The sequence below is a fragment of the Microcebus murinus genome, chromosome 22 (assembly GCF_040939455.1).
Source record: "Microcebus murinus isolate Inina chromosome 22, M.murinus_Inina_mat1.0, whole genome shotgun sequence".
NCBI lineage: Eukaryota > Metazoa > Chordata > Mammalia > Primates > Cheirogaleidae > Microcebus > Microcebus murinus.
In genome coordinates this window covers 21,931,378-21,940,992 of record NC_134125.1, presented here as the reverse complement: position 1 = coordinate 21,940,992, position 9,615 = coordinate 21,931,378, and positions in this window count along the sequence as shown.

Here is a 9,615-nt window from a genome sequence, read left to right as displayed (position 1 = left end):
GACGTATGGCGTGGAATTGTCTCCTCCCCCACAGCCGACCCCGCCTCGTCCCGCGAGCCAGTGCGGTGTCATAGAGCCCGCGGGAGAGGGGGCCAGAGAGGCTACCCCCGTCCGGGCCTCCCCGAGCGCGCCGAGGGTCGCGCGCAGCTCGGCCCCGCCCCGCCGGACCCGTGGCCTGTGTCCGGCTCAGCTCCGGGCGTGCTGTGTTGTAATGGGCGGCTGCGCCCTATGGCCCCCAGATCCTGGGCGTGTGTGAAAAGCATACTCCACTTTGCTTTGGAGTCAATGATTTATTGTTAGTAGATTGATTAATCCATGGGGAATCTACAGCCCAGCATCTACGGTTCCTTGGCCCCCTTCACAGCTGGGGAGACACCCCGACGGCTTCCTCGGCCTCCTGAGTTGGCATAGAGACCCATCTTGAGCCTCTCACCCTCTTGGAAGAAGAAAATGTCCCCTTTCAGTCACTCAGAACTGTTTTTACTTCTGTTTTGTTTACCCCCGACCCAGAGTAGTGTTTGGCACATGGTGAGCCCACGATAAATGCATGATTGAATGGATAATTCCCAGAGAACCGGTACTGGCAACATAAATTGTAATACAAAAAAAATTGGAAACTGTTATTTATTTTTTTTCTTTTTAACTTATAAGAAGGGATGGATGGCCAGGCGCGGTGGCTCATGCCTGTAATCCTAGCACTCTGGGAGGCCGAGGCAGAAGAATCGCTCGAGGTCAGGAGTTCGAAACCAGCCTGAGCAAAAGCGAGACTCCTCTCCACTATAAACAGAAAGAAATTAATTGGCCAACTAATATATAGAGAGAAAATTAGCCGGGCATGGTGGCGCATACCTGTAGTCCCAGCTACTCCGAAGGCTGAAGCAGGAGGATCGCTTGAGCCCAGGAGTTTGAGGTTACTGTGAGCTAGGCTGACGCCACGGCACTCACTCTAGCCTGGGCAACAAAGCGAGAGTCTGTCTCAAAAAAAAAAAAAAAGAGAAGGGATGGAAACTATGTTAATGCCCATCAGTAGGAAATGGATAAATAAATAATAGTACTTCTATCCTGTGAAGTACTATTACAGCCATTTTTTTGTATTTTTTCTTTTTTATTTATTTATTGTAACCAATGAAGGTATGTGTTTTGCTGAACCATTACAGCCATTAAAACGTAGATCTGTGGTCTGACTGAATGCTCGGGACATGTTAAATGGAATAACAACAATAACTAGCACAACTGCACTTACATAGTGATACCATTTATGTTATTTTAAAATTGGATGTGCAGTTATATAGGCATACATGTATGAAAATACACTATTTAAAGGCCTAAACATAAAGGATACATCCCAAGCTCTTAACAGTGGGATGGGATGCAAGAAGAAAAGAAGCCTTTCATTTTTTATTCCAGATATTTCTGTATTTGGATTTTTACAAGATGAATGTATCCATGTATTGTGTAATAATAAAATTTCAAATGTCAAAAGACTCCTCTTCCCCAATTGTGAAGGAGGCAGGAAGTCTAGGAACTGTGTGCAGGTTTTGAAAGCGGCTTGCTTTAAGATCACTGAGTTAGCACTGATAGATTGATTAATCCACAGGGAATTGACAAGCCAGGCTTAACCCAAAGGACCAGCCTCCACCCAGCCCTGGGAGGGAAGTTTAATTTATTTAAATTTGTAAATAAGAGCTATTCTAACTTACCAGAGACAGAAAAGAGAGGCTTTGTCATGAGTAAGGAAGGAGAAAGGGAAAGGAAAGCTTTTACATAAGGTCCCCAAAGGGCCCAGGAGGTACATTCTCTACTTTAACCTCAGCCTTTTCATAAATAAATTAAGGAGTGATGAGGTAATTAGATTCCACACCATTAGTAATAGAGGAGGGAAGAAGAAGAGAGGAGGTCCAGCTGGAATGGGACATGATCAAAGATCAATCTTAAAAGACAGATAAAATCAAATCAGTTTTTCTTAACTTAGAGTACTTAAGGAATTAATTGGCTGACAATATCAAGGCCATCACTGATCTTTGAGTAGATTCTCCTTAGCAAACCTGTCATATGAGGCCTGCAGCTAAGTTAACCATGTCAGAGACACCCCAGGACCCAGGTGCCCCAAACTGCCAATAGTGCACCAAGGAGTAATATTCATCTCCCCCAGGGTGCTAGGTAGCTATCTTATTCATGCAACAATTATTTTCTCAGCTACAAGGCACTGTGACACGGCTGGGAACAAAGCAGAGAGTGAATCAGATACTGTTCCTGCACTTAAGAAATATCGAGGTGGGGAGGCCAAGGCTGGGCCCTTAAGCTCAGCAATTAAGAGCTATAGCTAGTACATGTTTGCTTGGTCTCAACTGCAACAGGGAGAGCTTGTTTTGTCATATGGCTAAACCACTGTGCCTTGACATTGTACTCCTAAAAAATAAATAAAACGAAGGATTGACAGAAATGCTACATCTCTTGCTGGGACACGCCAACCATTCTGAAATAATTGCATGTCTTCCAATGTGCAGACTTTCCCTAGTACTTGATTATCTGTGCTCAACACACTATTCTACTTCCCTGACCTTCCAGCACTTGTATCTGGCTGACTCTTCCTCATCCTCATAGCCTTCTCATCCTTATATTCTCTGACAAGCATTCCTTGGTACTCAAGGCAAGATAGGAGCTCTGCCTCCGGCTTCCCCACTTGCAGATTTTTGCCCCATCTGAGGGCAATCACTCTGTTTACTCATCTGATCCCATTAAACGAGGAACCCTTGTGCAAGAACAGTACAGTGTGTATCTCCAGCAGCAGTACAGGGGCAGCTACAGCAAGCTCTTGAAAGATACTTACTAAACAAATGGAAATAGTAACAAGGAGACAAAAAATTATTTTTAAAAAGAACCAGAAAAAGCCATGCACAGTGGTTCACACCTGTAATCCTGGCACTTTGGGAGGCCAAGGCAGGAGGATCACTTGAGACCAGGAGTTCAAGACCAGCTGGAGCAAGAATGAGACTCCCCTGTCTATAAAAAATTTAAAAATTATCCTGCTGTGGTGGCATGTGCCTGTAGTCCCAGCTACTTGGGAGGCTGAGGCAGGATGATAACATGAGAACAGGAGTCAGAGGCTACAGTGAGCTATGATGACACCACTGCACTCTAGCCCAGGCAACAGACTGAGACCCTATTTCAAAGAAAGAGAGAGAGGCAGAAAAGATGTTAGAGGTGATGGAAATCCCAATTTCCCTAATTTTGATCATGACACATTGTATACATGTATCCAAATATCATGTGTACTCCAAAAATATGTACGGCTATTATATGTCAATAGAAAAAGCAAAAAGAAAAGAAAAAGAAGCATGAAACATATTTAATTTTTTTTTCTAAACAGCATTTATACCTTAACATGGACACCTTAGTAATTGAGAGCCAAACTCTTGTGTCTGGTTGACAAAACAAGAAGTAACAGGATAAGGATATATGAAAAATTCATGTTACTACTTTTTAAGGCCTAGCTCCTAAACAGATCAAAATTCCAAGGATACTGTAGCAGTACAGGATGGGAGGCCTCATCCTAGAAGGATAGTTATTAACATCATTACTGAGTGATAAATGTTTTGCTTTTAGAAAGAAGAATTTTAAGAATGTGCACATCTAGGGCATGATGAAAACAATTCTTTCCTAAAAACACATGGTCTCTTAGATGCGAAACATAAAAGTGCACAAAAGTCTTCACTAAATCAAAGTCTGCTTCTTTTGCCACACAAGTGAGTGATTCCTTGATTCACATCTAGTCATTTCAGGTCAGTATGTATTATGTGCCAGGGACTGTGTTAGGCACTGGGGGATACAGGGATAAGATACATTCTCATGGACCACAAGAGGGGACGAGTGAAGGTATGGAAATACCCTAACCTCAGTAATAGCAAGGCCCGGTGAGGTTAAGTATCAGAAGAACTAGTAACGAGGTGCCTTGCTGGATTCAAAGGAAGAGGTGCTCACATGGGGTTTGGGTCGGAAGAGGGTTCTGGAGGATATAGGTCTGGGAAGATGGAGATGGATCTGGAAGTAAAAACATTCCAGTCAGGGAAGGGGGAAGCATGGAACATATCTGCAGAATCTCCACAAACTCCACAGGGCTGGAGATAGAGTGTATATGGTAAGAAAGTCCTGAAACAGAAAGTTATTCTTCAACATCCTGCTCACCTGAGATCATGAATATGGCTGGCATGTTCACTTTCCCTCCTTAGACTTGTAGCCTCCTTCTTGAGAAAGTAATAAAAAATCCAAAAACTTATAATGATTGTTCTAAGTATCTTAACAAAAGAAACGGAAGAAATGAACTAAAGACAAACCCAATTAAAACCCTAGATTAGAAATATGTCTACCCTAACAAAAGGGAGGTGTTGAGAGGGGAGGCAATAGAAAAATAAATATGATCTAAAGGCTTAGTCATTACTTAATTGTAATAGGTCAATAAATATAGTCTTGATTATGATGTTAGAAATGGGAAGGTAATCATAGTGGAATTGAAAAGCATAGTAAAGACTCTAAAATAGCAAATGGCACAGTGGCTCACACCTGTATTCCTAGCACTTTGAGAGGCCAAGTCAGAAGGATCACTTGAGACCAGGAGCTCAAGACCAGCCTAGGTAAGAGTGAGACCCCATCTCTATGGAAAAAAAAAGGAAAAATTAGCAAGGCATGGTGGTATGCACCTGTAGTCCCAGCTACCATGTTTCCCCGAAAATAAGACAGGGTTTTATATTTATTTTTCCTCAAGAAGACACTTAGGCTTATTTTCAGGGGATGTGTTATTTTTTTAAAGTACAGCACAACAATCTACATTTATTCAAATATAGTTAAGTCGTCTTCTTCTGGAACATCATCATAACTCTCCAAACCCCGAATTCCATCCTGAATTTCTTGCCACTCTATTTCCTTTAGAACCACTAGCCCCAATCTCTCATGTCAAGCAATAGAGCTCTCATGGGGCAGATGAGAAGGGCTGCTCGTCTTCCTTTATGAAACGCATGGATGGTGCAGATACGCTGTTTAGCCACGCCCATCACCAGGTCTTATTTTCAGGGTAGGCACATATTGCGGAAATGCTTAGAAATCCTGCTAGGGCTTATTTTTTGCGTAGGTCTTATTTTGGGGAAAACACAGTACTCAGTAAGCTGAGGCAGGAGGATCACTCGAGCCCAGGAGTTTGAGGTTGCAGTGAGCCATGATGACGCCACTGCACTATAGCCAGGGCAACAGAATGAGACTATGTCTCAAAAACAAAAAAAACCCAGATAGATGCAAACAAAAAGAAACAAAAACAAAGTGGTATTATTCATAATAGGTAAAAAGTTTAACTAACCCAAATGTCCATCAACTGATGAATTGATAAATCCCATGTGGTATAACCATACAATGGAATATTATTCAGCAATAAGAACAAACTACTGATAATTGCTCCGATATGTGCTACAATGTGTATGTCCCTTGAAAACATTATTCTGAGTGAAAGAAGCCAGTCACAAAAGATCACATACTGTATAATTTCATTTATATAAAATGTTGAGAATTGGAAATTCTATAGACCCAGAAAGCAGATGGTTGACTAGGACTTGGGGGCAGAAAGGAAGATGGGGAGGTTGGGAGTGACTGCTAAAGGGCATAAGGTTTCTTTCTTTTTTTTTTTTTTATTATGTAGCCAACTATGTAGAAGGATTTTTTCAGAAGAAAATAACTTTGTCTTCCCAAAGATACACCCTCCACTTTGCTCTATGAAGCAGATAGCAGCTCCAAACCATGAACAGATTGGGGCCAGCATGGGCCTCAATTCTTTCTGAAGTGATAAAAATGTTATAAAATTATAGTAATAGCTGTACAACCTAGTGCATATGTATACTAAAAACCATTGACTTGTAATAAAAAAGAATGCAAGAGTATTTTTTTAAACATCCAAATAGTCCAAATACTAAATATTGGGAAAAAACATGGACAGAGTCCTAGTGTATCATGGGCCAATATCAAACTACAACATACCTGCAATAGTAGCCGAGAGGGAGAGGAGAGATAATAGAGTGGAAAAACTATGTGAAGAGGCCGGGCAGGGTGGTTCACACCTGTAATCCTAGCACTCTGTGAGGTCGAGGAAGGTGGATCGTTTGAGCTCAGGAGTTGGAGACCAGCCTGAGCAAGAGCGAGACCCCGCCTCTACTAAAAATAGAAAGAAATTAATTGAACAGCTAAAAATATATACAAAAAATTAGTCGGGCGTGGTGGCACATGTCTGTAATCCCAGCTACTTGGGAGCCTGAGGCAGAAGGATCACTTGAGTCCAAGAGTTTGAGGTTGCTGTGAGGTAGGCTGACGCCACGGCACTCTAGTCCGGGCAACACAGTGAGACTCTGTCTCAAAAAAAAAAAAAAAAAAAATACTGAAAAACATGGATAAAGGGAAAATCTAAACAGCAGCCAAAGGAAAACAATACAAATGTCAGCTCATTTCTCATCAGAAAGAGATGCCAGTAGACATTGGAGAAACATCTTTTTTTTTTTTTTAAGACAGGGTCCCCCTCTTTCTCCCAGGCTAGAGTGCAGTGGCGTCATCATAGCTCACCGTGACCTCAAACTCCTGGGCTCAAGCACTCCTCCTGCCTCAGTCTCCCACGTAGCTGGGACTTCAGGCACATGCCACCATGCCTGGCTAATTTTTTACTTTTTGTAGAGACAGGGTCTCACTCCTGCTCAGGCTGGTCTTGAACTCCTGGCTTCAAGTGATCCTCCCACCTCAGCCTCTCAAAGTGCTAGGGTTACAGGCGTGAGCCACTGTGCCCCACCAGCAGCATCTTTAAAGTGTTCTCCCACATAGTCTAGCTGTTAGGAAAAAAAGAAAAACAAAGTGCGGAAATAGAAAAAGTGTCAATCCAGAATGCTCCGGTGAAAATAGTCTTCAAAAATGAGGGTGAGGGTGGAATTTAAGAAAGAAAGAAAGAAAGATTCTCACTAACGTTGATTCTTCACTGAGAAAAAAGAAAAATATATATAAAATAAAAAGAAAGAAAGAAAGAAAGAAAAGAAAAGAAAACAATGAAGATGAAATAAAGACATTTTCAGATAAATTTGAGAGTTCATTGGTAAGTATAAAAAATCATAAAAGAAGTTCTCCAGGCTGAAGGGAAATGACACCAGATGGAACTCAGTTTTTCAGTAAGGAATGATAAATATATAGATATTTTTAAATTGTCTTTTATGGTTTCTTAATTTTTTTTTAGAAAGACAACTAAAGCAAAAACAATAATATTGTATTGTGAGGATCATACGTGCCCAGGAAATATAAGACTATGATAGCACAAAGGTCTATATTGGGGGTAGAATTGGAATTATACTATTGTAATAGTCTCACATTTTACATAAAATGATATGACATTAAATCTTTTAAAATGGCCACAAGTATTAGAAGATGTATACTTGAAATAGCTGACAGAGTAGATTTTAAGTGTTCTCACCACGAAAAAATAAATAGGGAGGTAGTGCATATGTTAATTACCTTGATTTAGCATTCCACATACTCTCCATATTTCAAAACATTATGTTGTATACCACAAATATATACAATGTTTGTCAATTAAAAAAATAAGTTAAGGCCAGGTATAGTGGCTGAGATCTGTAATCCCAGCATTTTGGGAGGCTGAGGCAGAAGGATCACGTAAAGCCAGGAGTTCAAGGTTTACAATGAGCTAAGATCATGCCACTGAACTCTAGCCTGGGCACAGAGCAATACTTTGTCTCTAAAAATAATTAATTAGTTAAAAATAAAAGTGTTAGAAGAAATATTAGAAAAATATTTATAAAACCTTGGGTATGAGAAATCTTCCAAAATAAGGCAAACCCAGGGGCCTTAAAGGAGATGACTGGCAAATTTAACTACAAAAATATTAATATTTTTGTACTGCAGAAGACACCAAAAACAAAGTAAAAAATAAATGATCAATTGCAAAAAATATTTACAATGCATATGAAAAACAAAGTTTTGCTATTCCTATTATACAAAAAAAGTCTCTAGAAATTGTTGTGAAAAAGATAAACAATCCAACAGAGAAGTAAGCAAAGGATATGAACAGGCAATTCTGAGAAGAGGAAATCCAAATGGTCAATAAACACATGAAAAACTGCTCACAGTGTCTAGTGACCAGGGAAATTCCAATTAAAGAAACAGTGAAATAGCATTTTGTCTGCATCATGTGAATAAAAATAGAGAAATGACATCCAGTATAAGTAAGAATGTGGAAAAAGAAGCATTCTCATTCCTTGCTAGGAGGAGGGTTAATTATTATAATCCTTTTGAGAAGCAGAATGATAGTCTTTACTAAAACTTAAAATAAACATGCCCTTTGACTATGCGTTCCCGCTTTGGGGAATCTATTCTATAATCCCCATATAAGTACACAAATTTTTATGAATATATTGTTAGTAGTTTAAAAAAAAAACTGAAAGAAGCTAAAGCCATCAGCAGGGGAATGATATAACCCATTATGTATTTGAACAATATGGAATATTACATAGTTACAGTTATTAAAAAATAATTAATAAGTTCTTTTTTTTAAGGTTTTTATTTTTTACCAGGAGGGATATATATGACAACTTTATTTTTAGGTGAAAAATCAATTTAGGAGAGGGGTGCGTGGACAAAAAATAAAAGACAGAAAAATCAATTTACATAGTAATATCTACAGTTTAGCCTAACTTTTATAAAAATATAAGCAAACTCCCATAAAATTCTCTATACAAGCTCCCAATAGCCAAAGCTGGAACAGTTTGAGCAACAAGATAAAGAAGTATTGGATTAGACCGAGCGCAGTGGCTCACGCCTGTAATCCTAGCACTCTGGGAGGCTGAGGAGGGAGGATTGCTCAAGGTCAGGAGTTCGAAACCAGCCTGAGCAAGAATGAGACCCGTCTCTACTATAAATAGAAAGAAATTAATTGGCCAACTAATATATATAGAAAAAATTAGCCAGGCATGGTGGCACATGTCTGTAGTCCCAGCTACTTGGGAGGCTGATGCAGGAGGATCGCTTGAGCCCAGGAGTTTGAGGTTGCTGTGAGCTAGGCTGACCCCACGGCACTCATTCTAGCCTGGACAACAAAGGGAGACTCTGTCTCAAAAAAAAAAAAAAAAAAAAAAAAGCATTGGATTCTAACCCAAAGTATAAGTAATGAATATCCATGAGTCCATAGTTATAAAAATAAATAATTGAATAAATGAATAAACAGGAGAAAAGCAACAAATCACCTGTGCAGAAGAATTCCAAATGATTTATATAGATCATTTATATAGCTACTCTGCCCGCAAGAAGGGGAAACATAACTCCTCACTACTTAGATGCGAGCTCTATGTAGCGGCTTTTAAAGAGTACAATGTGGGCCCGGCACAGTGGCTCACACCTGTAATCTCAACACGTTGGGAGGCCCCGGAGGGAGGATCACTTGAGGCCAGAAGTTTGAAACCTACTTGGGCAACATGGTGAGACCTCCATCTCTCTAAAACAAAAAATTGGCAGGCATAGGGACACGCACCTGTAGACCTAGCTACTCCGACAGCCGAGGCAGGAGGATCACTTGAGCCGAGGAGTTGGAGG